The sequence below is a fragment of the Phoca vitulina genome, unplaced genomic scaffold (assembly GCF_004348235.1).
Source record: "Phoca vitulina isolate PV1807 unplaced genomic scaffold, GSC_HSeal_1.0 scaffold56, whole genome shotgun sequence".
Taxonomy (NCBI): domain Eukaryota; kingdom Metazoa; phylum Chordata; class Mammalia; order Carnivora; family Phocidae; genus Phoca; species Phoca vitulina.
The window spans coordinates 7,148,817-7,174,978 of record NW_022589759.1 but is presented as its reverse complement, the minus strand read 5'-3'; the positions used below and the strand labels follow the sequence as shown (position 1 = coordinate 7,174,978).

At 44.9% G+C, this 26,162-nt stretch overlaps 1 protein-coding gene across 1 annotated transcript in view; it reads right to left on the bottom strand.

Moving 5' to 3' along the window:
• The window catches only part of CDYL2 (chromodomain Y like 2), a 316,404-nt gene that overhangs the window by 272,330 nt on the left and 17,912 nt on the right, over window positions 1-26,162 (bottom strand). The window lies entirely within an intron of this gene.

Sequence of the window (26,162 nt, the reverse complement as noted above, 5' to 3'; positions counted from 1 at the left end):
GGTTCCTCCTGCTCCAGCTGGCCTCCCAGCACCTGCCCAGAACTTGTAGAAGGACAGGCTCACGGTGTCAGCTCAGCTCTGCCACTTTCCCCCTGGTGTCCTTGGGCAAGTCACTTGATGCCTCTGTGTCCCATCTTTCTTGTTTTTAAGATGCAGAAAATGCCATTTACATCCCAGGGCTGGGTGAGGAGTAAATAAGTAACGTGGGTCAGGATGCCTGGACTGACCACAGACACATGCCAAGTGCTCAGTATAAAATGTTAGCCTAGGGGCGCCTGGGTGGCTCAGTCGTTAAGCGTCTGCCTTCGGCTCAGGTCATGATCCCAGGGTCCTGGGATCGAGCCCCACATCGGGCTCCCTGCTCAGCGTGAAGCCTGCTTCTCCCTCTCCTGCTCCCCCTGCTTGTGTTCCCTCTCTCGCTGTCTCTCTGTGAAATAAATAAATAAAATCTTTAAAAAATAAAAATAAAAAAATTAAATGTTAGCTTATCCCCTCATTAGGAAGCTGCTTTGTAGGGGGCACGACTGATGGCCTCAGGTGCTGGCCAGCACCTGGTCAGGAGTGATTTATGTCGTCATAGTTACTTATGCCCTGAGACAGTAAGTAACCAAGTGCTTGAGGAAATGTGTCTTTTCTGAAATATTTCCTATGAAATACTTCGGCCCTGGGACCACTACCTACAGAACTATGTTTTGGATCATTGGTATAAAAAATAATAAACACTTAAAAAGCAATTGCTACGAGGTAGATGGAGGGTGTCAGAGCTTTAGGTGAAAGAACTCTCTTAGCCTCTCAGCAGCAACCACCAGGAGGAAAACAGGCTGAAATAACTGGAGGAGTTATAAATGGACATTTATCATTTTTGGGGTCATACGGCATCCATTCCCCCCTTTTTATGGTTAATATCATCTTGATTTCTTCTGGGGAAATTACCTCACCTGCCCTGTGCCATCTTGAGTAGCTGAAAATCAGTCTCCTGCCCTCCTCACACCAAGGAGTAAGCCCGTGACCCGACTTGGCCAACTGGACTCTCCTTCCCCTCAGGACTTGGAATCATGATGGGAAGATACAGAGACAGAGGAAAACACTAATAAAAATAGTAAAGTTAGAACAACAGTGGGGCATTTTCTTCATGCTGGTGATGCCCTATCTAGATTATCAGTGCTCCCACCACCACCCACCACCCACAAGCTTCATGTCCGCCCATGCAGAGCTCTAGATGCAGGAACACAGCTAACACCTGGACAGCTGCAACCTGACATCCCAAGGGCATAAATGTGTTTAAGAGTGAACTCATCGTCTCCCCGTCACCCCTCAACCTGCTCCTCTCCCACGTTCCCTGTCTCAGTGCAGGCCACCACCATCCTTCTAGTTTCCCAATGGAAAGGCCTGGGAATTATCCTAGACCCTTCTTTTCTCATCCCCCATTCATCTGGTCTCCAGGTCTGTCAACTCTGCCTCCTAAAAACTTGGAAACCCATTCTTCCTTCATTTGCTTCAGTTCAGGCCTCCATCCTTTGTCTCTTGGAAGATGGCAAAAGCTTCTCCAAGAAGATGCCTCCTAGGTCTGGGCCTTTCTCCTCCAACTCATCTTTCACTCTGCAGTCAGGGCGATCTTGCTGAAATCTTCCACATGGTTGTGTCAGGAGCTTGAAGCTCTTTGACACTCTGCCTTTTGCTCCTCAGTAGAGCCCAGGCTCCTTATCATGGTAAACAAAGTCTTGTATCCTTTGCCATGCTGACCCATTTCTTCTCATCTCTCAACACTCCTACCCAAGCACCTTCCTCCACCCACAGGAAAAGTTTTCACTGACTCCAGAACATTCTTTGCTTTTTTTGTATTTACACTGTTTCCCAGTTCCACTCTGGCTTCACTGCACTGCATTTATCCTACAAGTCCTGTCTCACTCTGGCCCCTCTAACAAGCACATCATCTCAAACAGAGTAGGATGAGTGAATGAGTACATTCTGGTTGGAGACGGGTAAAGGGGATGGTCTTGCATTTGCTTTTTTCCCAGGCAGACTGTGGGAAGCTGATTTCCATTTCTGAGAGTGACTAAGACGTAAGCCTGAAACTACTGCAGCCATGCTACCACCACGTGGAGAACACTGCCTGGCAAGGGAGCTGAGACAAAGGAAGGTAGTTTACCCATGAGACCACGTTCCCCCGGCGACACTGGAGCCCCTAGATGCAGCTGTGCCTGAAGGCAGACATGACTCTTGAACAGCTGTGTAAGCCATTCCTTCTTTTTGCCTAAACGATTTTAAATGTGGATTTTCCATCAGTCACAAGCAGAAGAGTCCTAATATCCCTAACGAACACTGAAATAAGAATACCCCTTGAGAGAAAAGCTTCAAAATCCACAAAATAGAAGTATGGGATCAACTTGAAGAAAGAGAATGGCCCTGTGGCTGGCAAGACTTGACTGCAACCTTGTTGAACAAAGACTTATTGAGGGCAGATGTTGTGCCTAGACTCTAAGTTATCTGACATTGAAAACATCTCTCAGAGGAGGGCTGGCTAGACATGCATGCCTGGACAAAGGAGGGTTGAGGAGAAAGAGTCGGCAGTGCCCATCCAAGCGCCATACAGGTTAACAGGTTATCAGAGCTCCCTCGGCAAGATTCCCCATCTAGTGCAGGGGCTCTGCACCTGGGGGTCCCATGGCTGGGCTTCCTGGAGTTTTGTGAACCTCCTGAAATTGTACGTACAATTGTACATCTTTTGGAGAACGTTCATAGTCTCAATAGGATCCTCATGGGGGGCTCATTACACCAAGTAGGTTACAAATTGCTAACGTAGTAAGTGAAAGTATTTCAGGCATTCTAACAGAGAAACTCTTCTTAAAACCATCAAATTCTTTTGTATATTCCAGTCTCATTCTCAGGACACTCTCTGATAATCTGCTATCCCATGTAGTTTCCCTCCAGGGAGAGAATGCAGTGAGCCACTGGTGGGGGGCCCTTAGCTCCACTTGACAGCTGTGTTTCTCACTGCAAAGTAAGAAATGGGGGGGACACTGGGGAGGGGGCTGCCTTATCTGAGGGTGCTCAGGTGCAAGTATAGCAGGACTTGGGGAGTAATAAACTTTCCTGTATGTTATCTCACTTAATCATAACAAACGTGAGACAGAAATTATTATCCCCATTTTTATATGAGATCAAGGTTTATAGAGGTTAAGAAATTTCCACAGGGTTGCACAGCTGCCTGACTTCCAAGACCATGTGTTTTCCATGCTGCCAACAACTACCACAAACCACATCCAAGTGCTGAGAACCACACACTGGTCTTTGTGGTAACTTTACTTGTGGTGCTACTGTCTTGATTCGCAGCCCCCCACCCGTGACATGCTTCCAGCAGTGGGCCACTGCCTTTGCCCCAAGCCACGGGGAATGTGAGCTACCTGGGACATCTTCTGGACAGAGAGGCTGATTTAGGGATGGAAACATGACCCGAGTCCGTCTTCCCTGGACTGTGTAAATGGGAGACAGCACGGAAGGCCCTTTGCCTCTTGAGTTCTGGAGAAAACTAATCTTCAAGAGGAGAGAATAAAGTCAATCAGAAACCAGAAGAGATGAGAGACAGGTAGCAGGAGCTCCAGCAGCTGGAGACCCAGTTCTAGTTCTAGAAGTTCTTTGCATTCCATGAATTTCTCTCATAACAGCCTGGACAGAGTCAGTAAACATCAACTGCAGTAACAACAAACTTCATAGCTACCTTTCATTGCATTTGTTCTTCATATCAAAACTCTAAAGTAGGTTCTATTCATTTTACCAAAATGAGCCAAATAAAGGAATAAAGTGGTTAAGCGGATTGGCCAAGGTCACACAGTGGTGAGTGGCCAAGCAGAACAGAGGAGGTAGGGCTCCAACTCAACCACCATGCTGTATCGCTTTCCATCAACGCGATGAAAGTGCGTGCCAGCATTTGATTCCCATCAGTGAAAGCAGAGTGATGTCATGCCTCAGTCTGGGGAGGGAGCTGGAAGTAGTTTAGATGCTTCCAACGAAAAGAGTTTGCCCCAGAAGATGGACACTTCCTAGCTTACCGAGAGAACCAATGTATTAGTATTTTGCTGCAGCAAAAGACTCTGAAAATCTCAGTGGCTTCCAACAACCAGGTTTATTTCTTGCACTCTGGTTTGCAGTCAGCTGCATCTCTGCCCCACTCTGCTCCACAAGTCTTCTCACTCCAGGGCTCAGGCTGAAGGAGCAGCACCCATCTGGGACATGCCGATCATACTGCAGAAGGCAGAAAGGCAAGAGGCCAAGCCAAACTATGCAATATCTTTAAAAGCTTCTGCTCTGATATGACATAAAATCACGTCCCCTCACATCACACTGGCCAAAGCAAGCCCCATGGCCAAGCCTGACAATATATTCCGCCTACTGGAATAACTCCTGGAAGAAATATATTCCACTCACTGGAATCACTCCTGGAAGTCATATGGCAAAGGGTGTGGATATATAAAACCCTCAGAGGGAGGAAGAAGATGGTTGCAAACAGTAACATAATCAATTACACCAAGAAACAAGCATGGGCTGGAACAACAGAACGTATGACAAATTCACCTTTCGTCAGAGGGAGCCCTCCAGCAGGGCTGCTGGGAAGAGGACACAAAGCGATGAGACTTACGAATTGAACAAGGACAGAGCCCCAGCTGCAGACAGGCCAGGTTTCAGTGGCAAAAACAGAAAGTCCTGAGAGCTAAGGCTTTCAACATCTGGAGCCCAAAGAGAGAACTCACAAAAGACCAGAATACAGTGGCCCAACGGAATGCCTGATGAGTGTGTCCTAGGAATAATCATTGCCTCGGGGTTTTGAGTAATTTTCCCATCTGTTTTCTATTACAGTCATTGTGCTACTTTCTTAAATTATAAAAATAAGCTTTTTTTTTTTTTTTTTAAAGACATGAGCCATTCCTGAAGCCTAAAAGAGTATGGACAGCAGAGGCAACTGCTTTCCAATGTCAAACCTCACGGTGTAGAGGAAGGTTCATATGTCGGGTGACGCACCAAGGGTGTATAATTTCAATCCTGTGGGGCAAATGGTCCTGCCACCTAATGTAATGACTGACAAATGGAAAGGTGGTGGTCAGGAAAAATTTTTCCTTGGGGGTGTGTGTGTGTATGTCCCCAACCCAGATGTTCCAGGGATTTTCTGCTCAGATCCCATTTGAGATTGAAGAAAGAGAAAGGCCACCATGAGTTCAGTATGAGTTGGAAATCCTGGGTTCCTTTCTGGCCCAAGAAAGGAGATTAGGTCACAGGGGCTTAAAAATGTCTTAGCTCGCACCAAGTGTGTGAGACAGTCAGCCTGGGGTTTTATGGAAGTTAACAATGAGTTTGAGCTGATTTGAGCCCAGATTGGTGCAATGTGCACAGAGACTTTGGTGGTGGGCTTCTGAGTTACACAGACCTTTGAATCCTGGCCCTATTTCATGACAGCTCTGTGACTCTTGGCAAGTCATTTAATCTCTGTGCCTCAGTTTTCTCCTTGAAAAATGGGACAATAATAGCATCTACCTCATTGGGATGTGTTTTGGGGATTTAATACACACATCTAAAACTCCTAGCATTGTATCTGACAGATAGTAGGCAAATAACAGAATTCAGATAGAAGTAACTAATATAAGAGAGACAAAAATGATGGACATATGTGTAAGAAAAGCTGGTGCTACCTGGTCACCATTTCCTCCTTCTCCCCCTTCTCCCAGCTCTCCTCCACTTCGGGGTCTTATTGGGGAAATCCAGCTAATCGGTGGGAGAAGAGCGAAAGAAATGGGGATAAGGACTTGCAGTGGAAAAGGCTAAACAGAACAGAAACAAAAACAAGCAAACAGGGGCGCCTGGGTGGCTCAGTCAGTTGGGCGTCTGCCTTCAGCTCAGGTCATGATCCCAGAGTCCTGGGATCAAGCCCCACGTCGGGCTCCCTGCTCTGCGGGGAGCCTGCTTCTCCGTCTGCCTGCCTCTCTGCCTGCTTGTGCTCTCTCTCTGTCAAATAAATAAATAAAATCTTTAAAAAAAAAAAAAAACAAGCAAACAATAAACGAGAGAGAGAGAGAGAGAGAGAAAGAGAGAGAAGGAAAGGGGAAAAGAGGGCCTGAAAAGTGAGGGTATCTGTGAAAGTTTTGAAGACAGGAAAGGAAGAAATGGGACGACTTTGGAGCTGTTTGGATAGATAGTGCGAGAGAGCAGGTAACCGAGATGCACCAAGGAAAGGTGATGAGTTAGTTCTCAATTGCTGCATAAATTTTCCCAAAATTTAGCAGCTCACAGCAATACAGATGTATCATCTCACGGTTTCTGCGGGTCAGGAACTGGGGAGACTGAGTTATTCTGGCTCAAGACCTCTCATGAAGGTGCAGTTACCGCGTTAGGCAGGGATGAAGTCACCTCAAGACAAGTTGAACTAGAAGCCCCCCTCACACGGCTATGGGCAGGAGGCCTCAGCTCCTCACCACAAGGGCTTGCCTGGGTATCTTTGCAACATGGCAGCCGGCTTCCCCAGGGCAAGTGAGTCAGCTGAGGGAACAGGAAGGAGCTGACCCAGCCCTGGAAATCCCCCACCGTCACTTCCACTATATTCTGTCCACTAGGAGTGAGCCACCGAGTCCAGCCCACTCTCAAGGGGAAGGGAACGGGCCTCCATCTTTTGAAAGGGGAGAACATAGAAGAATTTGTGGACATATTTTAAAACCACTGGAAGGATTTAGGGTATATCGCTGCAGACTGTGATTTTGATTCCCTTGAATATTATTGTGGGATGAAGCTTGGAATATTTTTTGCCTTAATCATGAAATTTTTTGTTGTTGCTTTGTCATTGACATGGTCCCTGGATTGGTCTTTATGTTTCAGTATCATTTCCCTTATGCCTGAATGATATCCGTTAGCATTTCTTATAGTGTACGTCTGCTGCAGGTGAGTTCTCTCAGCCTCCTTCTGGTTCTGCAACTCTAAGTACACATATAAAAGACCATTGGATGTTGTCCCACAAGTCCGTGAGGCTGAGTTCACTTTTGACATCTTTTCACTCTCTGTTCTTCAGATTGGGCCATTATTACTCTTCTGCCTTCCAGTTCCTGGATCTTGCCTTCTGCTATCTCAAATCTGCCACTAAGTACCTTCAGGTATTATTCATTTCAGTTCTTACTTTCACTGCTAGAACTTCCATTTGTTCTTCTTTGTGGTCTTCACTTCTTTGCATAGATCGCCTGTTCACTCCTTTAGTTCTCGGAATGTATTTATAATAGTTGCCCTAGAGTTGTCCTTTTTTAAGCCCGACATCTGGGCCATCGTGGGTTTAGTCTTTATTGCCTGCTTTTTTTCTTGACTAAACATTACATTTTTCTGTTTGCTTGTACACTAGTGTCTCTTGACTGAATACTGGGCGTCGTGATTAATCCGTGTGTAAAGTACACAACACTGCGTACGCATCTGGATTTTGTTATCTTCTCCTCAAAGGCACTGCTTCCACAGTTCAGTTCCTGGCGGATCATCTTGACCTAGTGTAGGTTTAGTTTTAGGAGATGTTAGTGCAGATCTGTGGAAAGCCCGGTGTTTCCCAAGCTCCTCCAACTTGGTAGGACTCAACGAGTATGGAAAACTCTGCCTCTACTGCAAATCTCTTTTTTTTTTTTTTTAGAATTTTTATTTATCTATTTGAGAGAGAATGAGAGAGAGAGAGAGAGAGAGCACGAGCGGGAGGGAGGAGCAGAGGGAGAAGGAGAAGCAGACTCCCCGCTAAGCAGGGAGCCTGATGTAAGGCTCGCTCCCAGGACCCCGAGATCATGACCTGAGCCAAAGGCAGATGCTTAACCAACTGAGCCACCCAGGCGCCCCTCTACTGCAAATCTTACCATGACTTTGTTTTGGGTTCTGTTAGGGAAGGTACAAATTAGCTTTTTCCGCAGGCAGTATTTCTCAACTGGCGTGATTCTGCCTCGAGAGGACACTTGACAATGGCTGGAGACATTTTTGGCTGTCACAAGTCAGTGGTGTGGCACTACTGGTCTCGGGTGGATGGAGACCAGGAGGCTAACTATCCCACAATGCACAGGACAGCCTCCCCACCGCCCGCCCCCCCCGCAACAAAGAACTCTCTTGTCCAAAACGGCAATAGAACCAAGGTTGAGAAACTCTGCTCTAGGACAGTCCTTCCTCCTAAGGCACAGCCTTCCTAGCATCTCAGCCAGATGCCATTAATGAGCCATTAACAAGCCATTAATGAGCCCTCTCCACTCTGGCAGGGCTGAAAATGCAAAGAGCCCCAGACCAGCACCGCTGCTCCTCTAGTACCTATACTCTGCTCTCCGACCTGGAGCAGAGGCTCTCTGGTGAAGCTCCGGTAGTCTTGTTTGCACATGTGTCTCAGCCACAGACTCGGAGGGGACCACCACACACAGTTCCTTCTGGCCCCATGGTTTCTAGCTTCTTCAGTTGCCCTGAGCTCTGATCTATGCCTCCTGCAGTCAGTGGGGCCATTGTGTTCTGCTCAAATTCCAGCTCCTGACGCCACAGTTAGAACACTGTCCCCAAGCAGGGAGCTGGACAATTACAGGACTCGATTCAAGTTTCCCACCTCTCAGGGATCAGTCTTGCTACACCTGTTGTCCACTGGCTGACCAAAGTTGCCCCACATAGTTTGTCAGGCCTAGTTGTTTGTAGTGAATCTGTACCGTTACCCCATCGTGGCTAGAAACTCAAGTCCAGTATGTTTATCTTGGCCTTTCCATTTCTAATCAAAACTTTATAGAAATTGGTGAATCTGAAGAATTGTGATAACACATCTACCATAGGTGGCCCCAACCAGCCACTCGCTGAAGACATTTCTAGTTCAGATTGTCATGCAACAGACATAAACTGAGCTCCCTCGTGGACAAGGTTCACTGGATTTATCTGCGTAACAACCCTGAGAGGTGTGCGTCATCATCCCCATTTTCTAGGACATAAACTTGTGTCAGGCAGTGCAATTTTCCTAAAACGTAGGGGAGATAAAACAGACCTGGGGATCATATGGAAACACATCAGAAACATGAGTGGGTCTCTCCCATTTCAAGTGCCGTGTCCTTTCTTTCCTTTCCAGCATCTGCAGCTGTCTTCCTGGGATCTATCCACCATCTCTCAGAGGAAATTAAATGGCCTCATAACGGGACTGGTTTTTCCCTTCTCACACCCATCTGCTCTCTGCTAATTTCATTCATACTTTCCTTTTCTGGCAAACCCATATCTGGTGCTGGGCCTCTTTGTCCACATTTGTCCTGGGACATATCTGAGGGTAAATACTGCCTCTCTCCCAGGGATCCAGGAACTTACACTGTCGAGAAAATGTTTTCCAACATTTATATCACACAACTTTATTTCCTGTTAAAATCTTTTTAAGACTTTTTTTTTAGTTTTAAGTAATCTCTGCACCCAACGTGGGGCTCAAATTCACAACTCCAAGATCAAGAGTCACACGCTCTACCAACTGAGCCAGCTGGGCATGCCTCCTGTTAAAATCTTTTTAAAAAATCTCTCAAGTGTTAACTAAGCAGTTATCCAATGTGGGAAAGAGAAGACTGAATGCTTTCTGCAGAACACCAGTGAATACTGATCTATTTATTCCTATTTTTATGAATCAGGAACCACTTTGTAGGTTGAAAACAGAACCACATTATCTGTTTGCACTAGAGAATCACAACAAGGAGCAACTACATTGTAGTAGGTTGATTGGAAAAATCAAACATATGTATACACACACACACACATACACACACACACACACACACACACACATATGTCTATGTTCTAACCCCTAAAACCTGTGAATGTGACTTAATTTGGGAAATTGGTCTTTGTGGATATAATTAAGGGTCCTTTTTTTTAAGATTTTATTTATTTATTTGACAGAGAAAGAGACAGCGAGAGAGGGAACACAAGCAGGGGGAGTGGGAGAGGGAGAAGCAGGCATCCCACGGAGCAGGGAGCCCGACGCGGGGCTCGATCCCAGGACCCTGGGATCACAACCTGAGCCAAAGGCAGACGCTTAATGACTGAGCCACCCAGGTGCCTGCCCCTAATTAAGGGTCTTGCGATGAGATCATTCTGGGCATCCAGGTGGTCCTAAATCCAATGACAAGTGTTCTTATAGGATGCTGAAGAGGAGAGACACAGAAACACAAGGAGACCACATGCAGATGGAAGTTGAGATTGGAGTGATGCCAACAGCCATGAGAAGATAGAAGAGTCAAGGAAGAGAATCCCCTCTGGAGCCTCTGGAAGGAGCATGGCCCTGCTGACACCTTGATCTCACACATCTGGAGAATTTTTGTTGTTTTAAGACACCTAGTTTGTAGTAAGTTGTTACAGTGGACACAGGAAACTGACACACATGTTCGCAGAAAAAGGCAATCTGACACACTAACCACACTGGATTTTTCAAGATCTTGTCCATTAAGATTTGGCTTCCTTCTTGTTGGTGGATTTCTTCAATGGCTAACTCTTGCTAGTACCGATGGCCAACCATCAGAGCAGACTACAAGTGTTTAAGTCAAAATAGGAGAAAAACTTAAAATTGAGAAATTCAGAAACACTTAATTTTCCTGCTGATTAGGAAGTGATTATTGAGTGCTTCCATAGCAACCAAGGTGGTGCAGTTAGAATACTTTCAGCTGCAAGATGATGGAAAACCCAGACCAAAGTGGCTTAAACCTCAACACTTACTGGCTCACATTCTGGAAGAGTAAAGGTGGGATGGACTTCGGAGCCAGGGTGATCAAGTTGACAGATTTCATCATCTCTCCACTCTGCCATTTACAGCGCTGGTTACTTCTCAAAGCTGTCCCCCTCATTGTGGGAGGAAGGCTGTCCTAGGCAAGCAGGACTCCATGCTTCCTCTTTTAGGTCCAGGAAGAGAGTCAGAGAATGAGAGACAGAGACAGAGAGAGATGCTTTCTGTAGCTCTCTCCTTAGAGAAGGTACTTTCCGGAAGACTTCAGCAAACCTCTCCAAGTTAATTGGCCAAAATTGGACCACATGCCTTTTTTTTTTTTTAACCAATTGCTGGTAAGAATGATGGGTCATCCTCAAACTCATGAGGCCCTGCACCCTGAACTTGAGGCGGGTCAGGTTCCCGCACGGTCTCCCCAGAATGCATTAAATGGGGAGTAGATACTTAAACAAAATGGAGGTCTGTGAGGAAGGACAGGGAAGGGAACACTGATGGGTAGGTATTGTATATAAATGATGATGCAACAATACCAATGTGCCCACCATCCCGTCTACCTTAAAATACAAAATACAGCCATGGTTGAAGATCTCTGCATTCTCCTGCACAATTACATCCCTTCCTCCTCCTTAGAGTTACCTGCTTTTGTAAATTTAGGGCATATCATTCTCACAGATTTCATTCTGTTTTTATACGTTTGTATGCCTAAGCAGTATGTTTCATCCTTTTATATGTTTTTAAACTTAATATAAATGGGATGTGTACATACTATTCTGCTACTTGCTTTTACTGTTCATCCTCTGATTTAGACACGCCTACAGGAATATGTGAAGTTCCAGTTCTCACATTTTCATGGATGTATTCCAATGAATGGATTAATTCTCCTGTCCGTGAACATTTAGGTTGACGCTTTTTTCTTTAACTACTACAAAGAAAGCTGCTGTGAACATTCTCAGTACATGACTCTGTATTCCTAGGAGAGTTTCTCTTGGGTATATAACAGAAGTAGCCTCACTGAGTTACAAGGTGTGTAGATCTTTAACTTTCACTGTTCTCAATAGAGGCTGTACCAAATCATATCCCACCGGCTAGGTATGAGGGTTTTGCCCCTCCACACCCTTGCCAACACATGCTGAGCTCTACTTTAAAATTTGTTAGTCTTGGGGTGCCTGGGTGGCTCAGTCGTTGAGCATCTGCCTTCAGCTCAGGTCATGATCCCAGGACTCTGGGATCGAGCCCTGAGTCGGGCTCCCTGCTCAGTGGGAAGCCTGCTTCTCCCTCTCCTTCTCCCACTCCCCCTGCTTGTGTTCCTTTTCTCGCTCTCTTTCTCTGTCAAATAAATAAATAAAAATCTTTAAAAATAATAAAAATAAAAAAATAAAATTTGTTAGTCTTGTAAATCTTCTTTAAATGGTCTGTCATTCTTGCTAGTCTCCAAACTCCACACGGATGGGCAACCAACCACTGTTTACTCGATTCACTCCCAGACCCCAGACAATGCTTAGCACTTGGTAGGTTTTGTGACAAAGAGATGGGGCAGATGCTGAGCAAATTTTTTAGGGCAGGTTCCCAGCCTCCTTCTTCTCTGCATAAACCCTTTGCTGTGCTGTTAACAATAAGAAGGAGGGAGGGTATAGTCTAGTCACTGGGAAAATCTTGCTATTAGCTGACTCAGCACACTCATGGGATCTGGAGAGTGGAGAAAAGATTGTCTCTACCTTTGCCCTCAAACTGCCTATCAGTCAGGAGTCCTCTCTTCTCTCCTTCTCCCATGGTGCTCTGGGTACCTAAGCCCAAACTAGGCCTCCTGGCCAGGGTCTTCCTCAGACTCAGTTGTTCAGGTCCATCCTGTATACCCTTTAATGGAGATGGGGGTTGGGAAGTGGATGGGTGAGCAGGGAGGAAGGGATGAAAAAAGAGAAGAAAAGCAGCCTTCCTGGTCCCACCTTGGTGGGGAGCATACCAACACACAAATTTCTGAGCTCATAAATGGATTTGGTCTTCCCTCTGCTTTTTCAAATACCTCCTTCTACTGTCCTAATTTAGTATGGGCCAAATTCCTAGAAAAAGACAAGTGTGCACCACACCCAAGACAGTGGGGACTGCATCCAGTTTTTGTTTGTTCCAAATCCAGCTTCCCCGAAGTGGTTCTCAACCAGGGGCAGCAGCGCCCTCTGGAGGCACGTGGAAATGCGTGGCGGCATTTTCAGCGGTCTCCCTGCTTGGGAATTTAGTGGGTCAGGGCCAAGGATGCCCACAATGAACAGGTCAGAGCTACACAGTAAGGAACTCTCAGACCTAAAATGCCAGTACTGCCCCCATTGAAAATGCTGTGGGCCCTGGGAGGCTGAGGGCGAGGCCTGTCAAGGTCACAAGTGTGTCCCCACGGGAGCATGTGAAAAAATGGGTGAATGCAGTCTTGTATGGCACGAGCTCACAGAACCCAAGTGCCTGCTCCAAGCACACACTGAAAACCAGAGTGTTAACTCATCAGTCAGAAACTGTCTAGGAATCTGAAGGGAAAATATCCTCTCTGCCAGGAAGTGAAATAGTCTTTAGATGTGGGGAAAAGATTTTGTTCTCTATCCCTGCAAAGCTATGCAATCCTATCTTGTCTCCCACTTAGAAATATGAGGGAGTCGAAAAAATACAGTCACAGTAGAAAAAAAAAGAAAAGAAAAAGCATAAATGCTCTGATACTATAAGGCAGCTCAAACCTGACATACATCAATTCCGCCCCCCACCCCAGTCCCCTCACCACCACATTGCAGTGACCATGAATGAACATCACGCAGCAAAATTTGCCAGAGCAGTTACATGGGCTTTCAGGAGAAAGTGAAGGGAGTTCCCAAGCCCGTCTTACTCGGAAAGGGGAGAGCAAGCGACTAAGCACTGGGCTCTAGGTCAGAGGGCAAAGGGTTCAAACTTCAGCTGTGATGCTCAGTAGCTGAGAAACTTTGGGTAAGATGCCAAACTTCTCCAAGCCTGTTTCCTCATCTATAAAATGGGGATAACGATACTTACCCTATAGGGTAACATGACGGTTCAATGAGTCAGTAAGGCACAAAGGACAGGGCCTGGCACTTAATATCTTAACACGTTAGTACTTTTTATTATTAATTCTTTGAATAGCAACCCCAAATAGCAAGTAATAAAGCCACTGACCGCCTTGCAGAACAAAATAGACATTCAGCCATTTAACCCCAGGACATGAGCAGACCAACAGAACACCCTGTTCTTAAAAGACACAGATGAAGTAATTTTATTCTGCCTCCAAGTCATTTTGTTCCCTGGTTGAACAACAGTGTTTGTGACTCACATTAAATTATAATTGTGTTTCTATATCCCTCTGGTGATAAATATTTCACTTTTAGCCCTATTTGCAAAAAACGAAGGTCTTCCAGCCAACTTATTCCCCATTCAAACTTCACAAATTCGTTTTTCTTCCCCCATCCTCCACCTTCCCCCCACCCCAGGCCATTGTTGGCATTTTGCTGTACAAAGGAGTAGATCTGTGCTTTATTCCAATAACTTTGAACATTGATAATAATGAAAACACTTGGCATCTGTTTTCTGTTGAAATGTGAAAGCTTCAGAGCAATATTTACAAAGCCTTCTTCCCCAACCACTGTTCTCAGATTTGGTAAAGTAACACTAAAACATGACATTCCGAATCAGAGTAACAAGCTGTTCTGGGGCTGTGTCAGGGCCAATCCTTTATATTTTCAAATTTATGAGTATGCTACTAGAGAAACATCACTTACCCAGCTGATCCAACAAATGCTCTCTCCTGTCATTCACATGCAATAGTTTGGATCTTCCTGACTCAAATCCCAGTCAAAGCCCCCTTCCACACGTTTTGGAGACTGGGGGTGCCATGGGGACTATCTCCATAATGGCAGTGTACGGGAAGAGGCACATTCATAAGTTAACCGATGTTTTAGTGAAGATGCTCTGGCATAAACCAATCAAGGTAGGAGCAGGAAAGGCTATTTTTTTTTTTTTCAATCAAACTCAGGTCCCTATTCAGAAAGCTGAGAGAAGTTCTCCCTGGAAGAGCATGTGGGCAGGCAGCAACTTTCACACATTCAATTACACAGATTTAAAGCAAACCCACTATCAGTAAATATTACTGCGTATAGGAGGCTGAAATAATGGCCCCCAAAGAGATCATGTCCCAATACCTGGGACCTATAAATGTGACATTATTTGGAAAAGGGGTCTTTGCAGATGTAATTAAATTGAGGGTCTCGAGATGGGGCAATGATCCTGGATTATCTGGTGGGCCCTAAATGCCATCATCAGGGTCCCTTATAAGAAGGAGGCAGAGGGAGATCAAACAGAAGAGGCCATCTGGCCACGGCGGCAGAGATTAGAGGGATGCAGCCACAAGCCAAAGAATGCTAGCAACCACCAGAAGCTCGTAGACACAAGGAATGGATTTTTCCCTAGAGCTTCGGGTGGGAACACACCCCTGCCGACACAATGATTTTAGCCCAATGAAGCCAATTTTGGAATTCTGGCCTTCAAAACTGAGACGATAAATTTGTGTTGTTTTAAGCCACTATGTCTGTGGCATTTTGTTACAGTGGCCACAGGATACTAATGTACTATAAAAGTAAAAGGCACATCATAACAGAGTCAAAATTTAACACTGGGAAAAATTTAATCCAATCCTCCCTCTGTTCCTGTTTTACAGACCAGGAAACTAAACCAGAGAAGAGGCCAAGTGTCACAGTAAATCCACACACAGTGGGAAGCACAGCTACAAGCCGGTCTTCTGAGTCTCACAGCTTTTTAAAGAAGGGAAGTCAAGCCTCTGGCCTGCTTGGGTGCCCTTCTAAACATCTCAGAATCTTTCCAGCATTGTCCAGTGTTGTCCAATATGGTAGCCATGAGCCACCTGTGGCTATTTAAATTTAAATTCATTAAAATTAAGTAAAATTTAAAATTCAGTCCCTCAGTCACACAAGCCACATTTTAAGAGCCCTACACTCACAGATGGCCGGAGGCTACTGAATTACGCAGCACAGGTGAACATTTCCATCATTACGGGAAGTTCTACTGGACAGTGCTAGCCCAGACACACGGAACACCTGGCCAACTTCTCAGCAAACTTAAAAACTCCAGGTCTGTCTGTTCATCTTGCATTTCCAATACCAGGTACGCTGGCTGGCCTTCCTTGGGAATCCCATAAGGACTTACATGAAGGTGCAGAGTGACACCAGGGATTGTGATCCCCCCTCACACCTTCTCCTTGCTGAGTAGGGCTTTCCTCTTGGCTTGGAGGGATACTGCAATATGGGCCAAGGGACCACACCCCATGCAGCTTCCTGTCTAGGCCAGGGAGCAGCACAGGAGGCCAAGAATAAGACAAGGGGGCTAGACTTTTTCAGACCCTCCCTAGATCCAGCTAAGGTCCCAGAAGAGCCTGAAGAGCATTCAGGGACTGCTCCTAGTTTGTTCTGATGCCCCTTGGGATGCCAAGAGAAGTCTGACACACTCTCTCCAGAAAATATGTGTGGCTCTTCAGAGTTCAAAAGCAATGCCATGGTCTCCTTTGATCCACACAACTGGTGAAGCAGAGACCTCCATTTTATGACTGAGAAAACGGAGATTCAAAGAAGTAAAGAGAGATGACTTGCCAAAGATAAGCAGAGAAGCCAAGATTCTAGTGAAAAATTCTGACTCTAAAAACTTGCCGTTCACACCTCCACCTCTTCCTCCTTCTTCCCTAAAGACATAGAGATATGTCCTAGGCCTTCTTGAGAACACAGGATGAGTCTTACTCACCGGTGTAGCCCAGGTGATATCTAGCAGTGCCTTCTTCAATCAAATAATGCTTAAGCTTGGTTTTTACACCTCACTCTCTTCCCTAGGGAGAAGTTAAGAAGACAAATCAAGTCCAAAGGGAAATGAGACAAATACTTGGAAATGCACTTCTGAGTAGTCAACTCCAGAAACAGAGAAATGTTGCACAAATTCACTTCAGATAAGTGAGTTCCTTATACTGACACAGAAAGCTACATGCCACACTTGAGATAGGGTTTTTAGGGCAAACAGCAGGCATTTGTGTCCATATGGCCATGTTCTAGAGGTTTTTTCTAACATACACACACACGTGTTAGGATTCTGTGGACACTCACAGTATTCCAAGAACAAGATATAAACCTCACCACGTCTGAAATGCGATCATTCAATCCTCACTACAACTCTATGCAGTAGGTACGATAATCAGTCCCATTTCACAGCTGAAGGAACAAGGTTCAGAGAGTTTAGGTAAATTTTCCCTCCATCACTACAGCTCATCGGCGACAGAGCTGGGATCCGAATACAGTCTGTCTGATTCTAAACTCCTTCCCATAGCAGTACCCTGGCTCTCAACAAAGTCTGAAATAGACATTTTGGATTTATAGGAATTTGTCATGGAAAATAAGGTCTGGAGAGAAAAAGAGCCTTCGAAATAGTTATGAGTAGGGTTCTATGAGGATGGATATATATACATATCTCATATTTTGAACATACCTTTTTTTTTTTAAAGATTTTATTTATTTGACAGAGAGAGACACAGTGAGAGAGGGAACACAAGCAGGAGGAATGGGAGAGGGAGAAGCAGGCTTCCCGTGGAGCAGGGAGCCCGATGCAGGGCTCGATCCCAGGACCCTGGGACCATGACCTGGGAGCCAAAGGCAGACGCTTAATGACTGAGCCACCCAGGCGCCCCTTGAACATATTTCTAATTCCACTCATAGTGTTTCCATTGTCAACATCTGTTGGGTTTTTTTTTTCAGGCTGCCCTCTGTTTTTAGCAGAAAAACTCAGAACCCATCAGAATCAATAAAAATAAAAATAAATCCTACCTAGGAAAAGAACCACCAACGGTATTGAGTCCTTTTCTCAGAACAGTACATATTGATGACACACTATATTTCTGGATGAAATTGCTTCTTGACTCAAAGAATCTAAGACTCTTCCAAAAAAATTTTTATTATGGAAATTTCAAGCATTCATTAGAGAGAAAAGTATAATAAACCCTTATGACTCCACCTTTTATTTCAACAGTTATCCACTCATGGCCAATCTTGTTTCATCTAATCCCCCTGCACTCACTTTGTTTGCTGCTATTTTAAAGTAAATCCCACACATCTATCACTTGCCCCGTGAATACTTCCATAATGCATCTTTAACTGAGGACACCTTTTTCAAGGTAATCATAATCCATTATCGCACTTAACAAAGTTACAGTAATCTCTTATCATCTGAAACAAAATCATACTCAAATTTCTCCAACTGTCCCCCAAAAATGTCTTTTTTGCAGCTGGTTTGTTCCCATCAGAATCCAAGCAAAATTAATATATTGCATTTGGTTATGTGTCTTGAGTCTCTTAATTTTACACCACCCTCAAACCTGAACACAAAATGGATTTAAAACTTAAACATAAGACCTGAAAACTATAAAACTCCAAGAAAAAAAATTAGGGAAAAGCTCCTTGACAGTGGCCTTGGCAACAATTTTCTGCAGATGACAGCAAAAGCACAAGCAACAAAAGCAAAAATAAACACGTGGGACTACATAGAACTAGTAAGATTCTGCACAGCGAAAGAAACAATCAACAGAATGAAAAGGCAATCTACAGAATGGGAAAAAGTATTTCCAAGCCATATAGGTGACAACGGGTTACTATCCAAACCATGTAAGGAATTTATACAACTCAAAAGCAAAAAAACAAAAACTGAATTAAAAAATGAGCTGAAGACCTGAACAGACATATTTCCAAAGAAGACATATAAATGGTCAACAGGTACATAAAAAGATGCTCAACGTCACCAATCATCAGAGATATGCAAATCAAAACCACAATGAGACATCACCTCACACCTGTTAGAATGGCCATCATCAAAAAGACAAGAGACAGTAAGTGTTGGGGAGGATGTGGACAAAAGGGGATATTGGCACTTGGGGATATTAGGAATTGCGAAGGCTCTGTGTGCAGAGCAAACACTCCAGTTTAGCCAGGTCTAAAGTTCTCCACACAGAATGCTTCAACTTCTCAGTTCTCTACCCCGAAGAGCTGCGTAGAAAGCAAATGCCCTGAAAGTTTCATAATGGCTCTGCTCTTAAGTAAGATTTTGCTGTCATATTCAATATGACAATATGTCATATTAACACTCCCTCAATATATCACCAATTGGAACTGTTCTCAAAAACCTCATGTACGAAAAACAAAACAACAACAAAAAACTTCAATACAGGGCGCCTGACTGGCTGTCGGTGGAGCGTGCAACTCTTGATCTCGGGGTTGTGAGTTTGAGCTGCGTGTTGAGCATAGAGATTACTTAAAAATAAAATCTTTTTAAAACATAAAAAATAGGGACGCGTGGGTGGCTAAGTGGGTTAAGCGTCTGCCTTCAGCTCAGGTCAGGATCCCAGGATCCTGGGATGGAGTCCCGCATCATCGGGCTCCTTGCTCAGCGGGAAGCCCTCTGCCTGCCGCTCCCCCTCTTTGTGTTTTCTCTGTCAAATAAATAAATAAAGTCTTAAAAATAAATAAATAAATAAAACATAAAAAGTAAAATAAATAATAATTTAAAAAAAGAACTTTGGTACAAAAGCCACTTAAGAAAAGTGCTTAAAAATTAACTGGAGAAGGGGGTGCGTGGGTGGCGCAGTCGGTTGGACATCCAACTCTTGGTTTTGGCTCAGATCGTGATCTCAGGGTCCTGAAGTTGAGCCCCCTGTCAGGCTCCATGCTGAGCATGGAGCCTGCTTGAGGTTCTCTCTCCCTTCCCCTCCGCCCCTCCCACTCACTCTCTCTCTCTCAAATAAATAAATCTTAAAAAAAAAAATTAAGTGGAGAAAAAGAACTAAGCTAGAGAAGGGGCCAACAAGACTGGAGGAAGGTCTTTAACCTCAAAGAAGTAGTCACTTTATGGAAGGCAGTTACATCAGAGATAGTTCAGGTCAAAAATTTTTTTTTTTTTTTTGGTCAGAGATTGAGCACAAGCAGGGGAAGCAGCAGGCAAAGGGAGAAGCAGACTCCCCGCTGCGCAGAGAGCCCGATGCGGGACTCTATCCCAGGACCCTGGGATCATGACCTGAGCTGAAGGCAGATGCTTAACCGACTGAGCCACCCAGGCATCCCTTAAGTCAAATTTTTAATATACTCCTCTCCTGGGGATTTTACTAAATGCAACTGATGAATTATTGAACACTACATCTGAAACTAATGATGTACTATGTGTTGGCTAATTGAATTTAAATAAAAAATTAATTTTAAAAAATGCAGATTCTCAGTAGGTGTGGGGCAGGGCCTGAGACTCTGCATCTCTAACAAGCTCCCATGCGATGCTGAAATTGCTGGTCCATGGACCACAGTGTAAGCAGCCAGAGTCCAGATGTGGATGAAGACACATGAAAAAAGAATGTTCCCTTACAACTCACCTCTTTGCCATGCCCTTCCCACCTCCCCACATTCTCCCAAATCCTTTCACTCCCCACCTGTCCTCTAGGAATGAAAACTTAGTCCTCTTAACTGTTCAAAGTACAACCATTCCTCACAAGTAGCCATCTCTGCAGGTTAAAATTTTAAGCACGGGACACCTGCTCCGGGAAATGTGGCTGATTAGATTATCTGAAAACTTTCCTAATTAAATGTAGAAAATACTAAAGAACATATTTCAAATAAAATTTTTAAGGCACAGCTGACCTCACAGGAAAGTACAGAAAATCTTTGGAGGCTAAACACAGAAAACTGTAAACCAAAAAGGTAAAAGCATCAGCAGATGCTGTACATCCCAGACCAGTCCCAGTAAACCTAGAAACAGATTTTCATTCACACACGGGACAAAGACGAAAGACATTGGGTCTGTAGGAGGCATGGTATGAGAAGAATGCCACACGGTACCAGGACCACCAAAGGGTACACCCTCTAAGAAAAGGTAACTAGGAAACATCCATCCACTCACCAGCATAGGGAGACCAGAGTAAAGCCTGACTTATCTTGGGCTCTGAGAAGAAAAAAAATTTTCACCCAGAATTCATAACCATGAGTCTTCCCACACCTAAACTTGAGTAATTACTCAAGTGGTCCAGGAGTCCCTAAACAACACAATTAGCACAAAAGGTGCCTCTGAGCCAGTAACACCTCTGGGGTACCTAGCAGAGGCAAATACAAGAGCTCTCAAGGGCATAGAGATACACCCTCAAGATGCACTGCACAAAGTCCAGTTAAATAAACCAACTAGAGATATACTAACAGTCAAGTAAAACACATAAGGAAATAATCTGCCGTAAGGAAGAGACCGCAAACAAGCAGAAGTGTTAGATATCAAAAACTTCAAATAATGGAACTATTAATATAAACTATTAAAGAAAACTTTATTAAAAATAAAACAAAGAATTAAAAATATTTTTTAAATCTTTACGAAAATAGGTCGATCTGAAAATGAATCAAATAAAACTTCTAGAAAGGGATTAACAGTCAATTAAAAACTTGATGGTCGTTGAAACAGCCGAGAAGACACAGCAGAGGAGCTAATAAACTGGAAAAGAGATTTGAGAAAATCACCAAGAAGGCAGCGCAGAGATGTAAAGCGATAGGAAGTCAAAAGGGAAAGAGTGTAATGCATATAACGCATGTAATGGCAGAAAGGTATTTACTACCAGGTATTACATAATCTACCGAAGCACTGGAAGGGGTGAAGAGAACTTCATCAACAATTCCCGAAGCCACACTGCAGAGCTGAGTCTAGGTTCCTGATACAATTAAGAAGCTGCCTGGCAAAAACAGGGGAAACCACAGCAAAAATTGCCGGCCCGTAGCTGCGCCATGTCCACCACGATCCACACCAGCAAGACGAACACCGGACAGCCTCCCTCTCTCCAGCTCAAGCCCATTTCAAATTCAAGTCTCCGGAATGAATGGACACTAATTTGTTACAGCCTAACTGTAAGAGAATCTGAGAAAAGGCAGTGTTCAGCTTTCCCATTTCAGCAGTACGGAGAGGCACACAGCACGGGCGTCCTAACAATCTATAAACTAGTAGAATTAAGAAAATTCAGCAAGCTTTCTGAATGTAAGATCAATATAAAGAAATCAACTGTATTATACCAGTAATAGTAGAGTAGAACATGCAATTTTTAAAGTACCATTTAAGAGCAAATCTAGCAAGATGCATGACTGTCATTTAAAAATCATAAAAATTTATTGAGAAACATAAAAGACCTGAAAAAATGGATATACTATGTTCACAGATTTAAACAACTCAGTATCAGTAAGATGGATTAATTGTATGTCTGCAACTATTTGTGGTATAATTTAGAAACTTCTAGTACAGTTGAAGATGTATCCTTACAGCTCAACAAAATCCAAGGTTTATACTCAAGAGACACTCCCACAGACTGTACAAGAAGACATGTAAGAATACTAGTGAAAGCACTTTAATAGCAGCAAAAATTCGCTATCTAAAACGACCATCAACAGGAAAATGCATAAAGTGTGGTACAGTCATACAATGGAATATTACATAGCAGATAAAATGAATAAAGAAGAGCTTCCTTTATCAACATAACTGTGAAAAAAGTAAGCTACGGGAGGCTATACACATCATGCCAACTTCAAAGTAAAATATTTAGACATGCAAAATAATACAGTTTATGGATACTTACATATATATTAGAAGTACAAAATCATACATGGGGGATTGGGGCAAGACACACAAGAAGGGTTCACCCACATTTGTAACGTATCATTTATTTAAAAAAATAACCTGAAATGAACATGGCAAGATATCCAAGTTAATAAAGTTGGAGGGTGGGTACGCGGGTGTTCATAAAGTCTGTACACTTCTGTGAATTTGAGATGTTTCTTTTACAGAGAGAATGGCAATGTTAGCGAGCTGAACAGAGGTGACGCACATGCGTGTGGCACTCTCATCCCTCACGCTGTCGGAGGTGGTTCACACTGAGCCAGAGTGTTCCACGAGTGAGAGCAGCTCAGCCAGCTTGCTCTCCCACCCCATCTCTCCACCCTCAGTCTCATTTTCAGTGTCCTGTCTACCCGGGTGACTAGCTGCACTTGGAGGAAGGAGACTGGCCCCCTGGCCTCCAGCCTAGGCCACCTGCCCCACCTAGAATACCACCGAGGCAGGAGAGCGATGACAACAAGCCTTCCTCTTGCCTCCCCTTGCACTCTCCACTGTGGACCATCTCCTTCAGTGACTTCACTGGGCGAGGCAGGCATGACTGTGGAGTAAGGCAGGATGTGCCATATCCGAACATCATTTAAAGAGCACCAGTTTCCATCTGAGTGTGGTGGCAAAGGCAGCTTCCCTGGGATGTAGGGACTTGTTCTTCTGCTAAGCACAGAAAGCTCTCTGGTGTGTCCACCTGGCAGGCCAACGACATTGCCTTTATTAGTTTACCCCAAACTCTTTGTCGGGAAACAAACTCTGTGCTTTGAGCCAAAAACCCCATGGAGATTAAAGTGATTTTAAACTCCATTTATGAAGGGTCAGAAGAAGTTCAACTTTCTATCCTCACTCCTAAGTAACATTGTGTCGTGTTTCTTATGGTAAAACGTTAATAAATTTGTCATGAACAGAGAATCAGGGCTCACGCGGTCTACAAAATTAGATTTCTCGGGAAAACCTTGGCCTGAGCTCTTCAAGAGATGACCCTTTATGACCCAAAGCCACTAGAAATCCACACAAAGTGAAGTCCATCTATCACTTCACTCTGCATCCTGCATAGACCAGACAGTGTCTTCCCAGAGCCCTTGAAAGGAAACCCAAATTCCTCACCAGGACTTAGGTGGTCCTTCGTGACATGAGCCCTCACCCAGACTAGGTCCAGCTCGTTCATCACTGTAGCACCAGTCAACGCAGTGCCAGGTGCCTGATAAAGGCAAGAGGACACAGGACCTCTGCTCCTTCCCACCTCATCTCCCTCCAGCCTTAGTCTCCTACTACAAGTGGCAATAAAAAAAATTTTTAATTAAAAAAAAAAAAAAAAAACAGAAATCCCCAGGAGGAAAGTGTGCTTGCTCTGCAAAGGAGAAAATTGTGAGATCTCACGCTGACCCATAGAGGGCTGAGAAAAGCAGGCAGCTGGTGACATGTCCTAAACCAGAAGGTCATGCACGGTATCCCAAAAGAAAGAGATGCAGACAGCCGAGCGCTGGGGCACAAATCCAACCATCAAGGCACAGGCAGGTCCCATTTTCTCCCTAATCCACCTGGCATACGGTTCCTCACTCTTCCACAGAATGACACGCCCCTGCAGACTCCGTGAACTCCAGCAGCTGTGGACTGCAGGTGCTCTGTCGCCGAAGGCCCGGCGGCCTTGCGTTAGTGTACATCTTCGGTGACAGGTACTTCCAAATGACAGAATGCTCGCTGTGGAAGAGGTGGCCATTGGTGGGCAATCAGTGACGACTTCCTGCATTCCTTCCACACAGTAGTGTCGTGCCACGGGCAACTAGAGGCCGCCGGGACCAGCTCAGGAGAGCCTCCCGTGAGCACGTCTGCCCAGCTCCACTTGGGTGACTGTCAGCTTGGTAGTTTGAAATCTGCCTTGGCAGGACGCCGTCCACCACAGACAATGGCAAATGCTACAAATTCGTGTCTTTTATGCTCGTTTGTCAGGGCCAGTTATTAAACATTTACCAGCATACGACTAGCTATTGGTAACCACGTTAGTGTGTCTGAGACTTGGGTCCTCAAAGAGCAGACACAGAGCCTGGGTGAGAGCAGTGCATCTGGTGCAGACAGGTATTTACTGCTCTCCGAAAACAATACTTTACATTGCCTATGGTGCTTTAAGTTTTCAGTTTCTCGTTAGTTTTCTGGGAAAAAAAAGAAAAAAACGGCATCCCTGTCAGCAAAGGCCCTGAATCTCACTCGCTTCTGCATCCTCAAAGACTTCACTCCACACATCAATCCCTCCCTCCTGTCCAGCATTCTTTTCAAATATACCGGTTCCCAAGTGTCACTCACCATTTCCTTTTGATTTTGTAAGGCCCTCTCTCAACCTTACAATGTCCTTCCCTTCAGAGCCAAGCCTTTCCAAATATGCTTGCGTCCTCCAGCTCCCCATAAGCTCCTGCCCCCTCCTCGCCACGGGAAGCGGCTCTCAGGTCAAGGATGAAAAAGGAACCAAAGTCTCAAAGGGCGCCTCCGACCCTATTTGATCCAGTAACACTCCCTCCTCTGGAACCCTTTGGGAACTCGGTGGCACCATTCTCTATGGTTTGCCCTCTCCCTCTATGCCTGCTCCTTCTCCATATATGGGGCTCCTTTTCTTGTCCTGAAATAGTGACGGACATGTACAGATGACCCCCCCAACTGTCAGTTATCGATACCTCTGGGGAGTTCAGGGGTCTTAGGGTGAGAAGTCTACAAAACTTACAGACTGTCCAAATGTTCTACCAAAATGTGGAATTTAAAAAAAATCAAGTGACCCCAAAGTTTCATCCTGCTCTATAAAACTCCTCTGATGGGGGACGCCTGGGTGGCTCAGTTGGTTAAGCCTCTGCCTTTGGCTCAGGTCATGATCTCAGGGTCCTGGGATGGAGCCCCACATCGGGCTCCTTGCTCAGCGGGGAGCCTGCTTCTCCCTCTGCCTGCTACTCCCCCTGCTTGTGCTCTCTTGCACTCTCTCTGACAAATAAATAAAAAATCTTTAAAAAAACAAAACAAAACAAAAAAACCGCCTCTGGTGGCCCACAATCAACACCGGCCCACAGGGTGCTGGTGGCCACATGCAAGCTGCTGTCTCCCAATTCTGTTCTCGTCCAGACGACTACTACGTTCTAGACGTGCATCCTCAGAAGCTGGAAAGCCCCCTCCACCCAGGGTCTTCTGCGCACACTTCAAACCCAGCACTTTACCCCGCACCTCTGCTACACCCCCTCCCACTCAGGGCAGGGCCCCAGCAGCATGCAGACACAAGTGCCCGAGACCTCCTAGTCAGCCATGCTGATTCTGTGTTCAAATTCCCCTCAAATCTAGCCACTCGTCTGGATCCTCAAGCCACTTCTCTATTTCAGGTCTTCATTTACCACCGAAGTTAGGGCAAAAATCGAATGGGACTCCCTGGGTGTAATTTCCCTTCTCCAATCTATCCCCCAAACTATAATCAGAAAAATCGTACTAAAATACAAATCAAAACATATCACCCTTCCAACTAAGGCCCCTCCACAAATCACCAATCGCCATATTAAAATCTGCAACTGGTCACACAGCACTGGAGAAAAACCCCAACTGAATTCAAAGCCATTTCTTATCTGCCTCCACCATGAGCCCTCACATTCCAGTCATGCTAGACAACTTGAAGCTCCCCAGAATGTATTCCGTTTTCACTATTTGTCAAAGGTTACCTTGCTAAGTAGCTTTCTTGGAATGGCTCCTTCTTCCTGAAGGCCGGGCATAGATGCCCTTTCTGTGTTCTCTACGA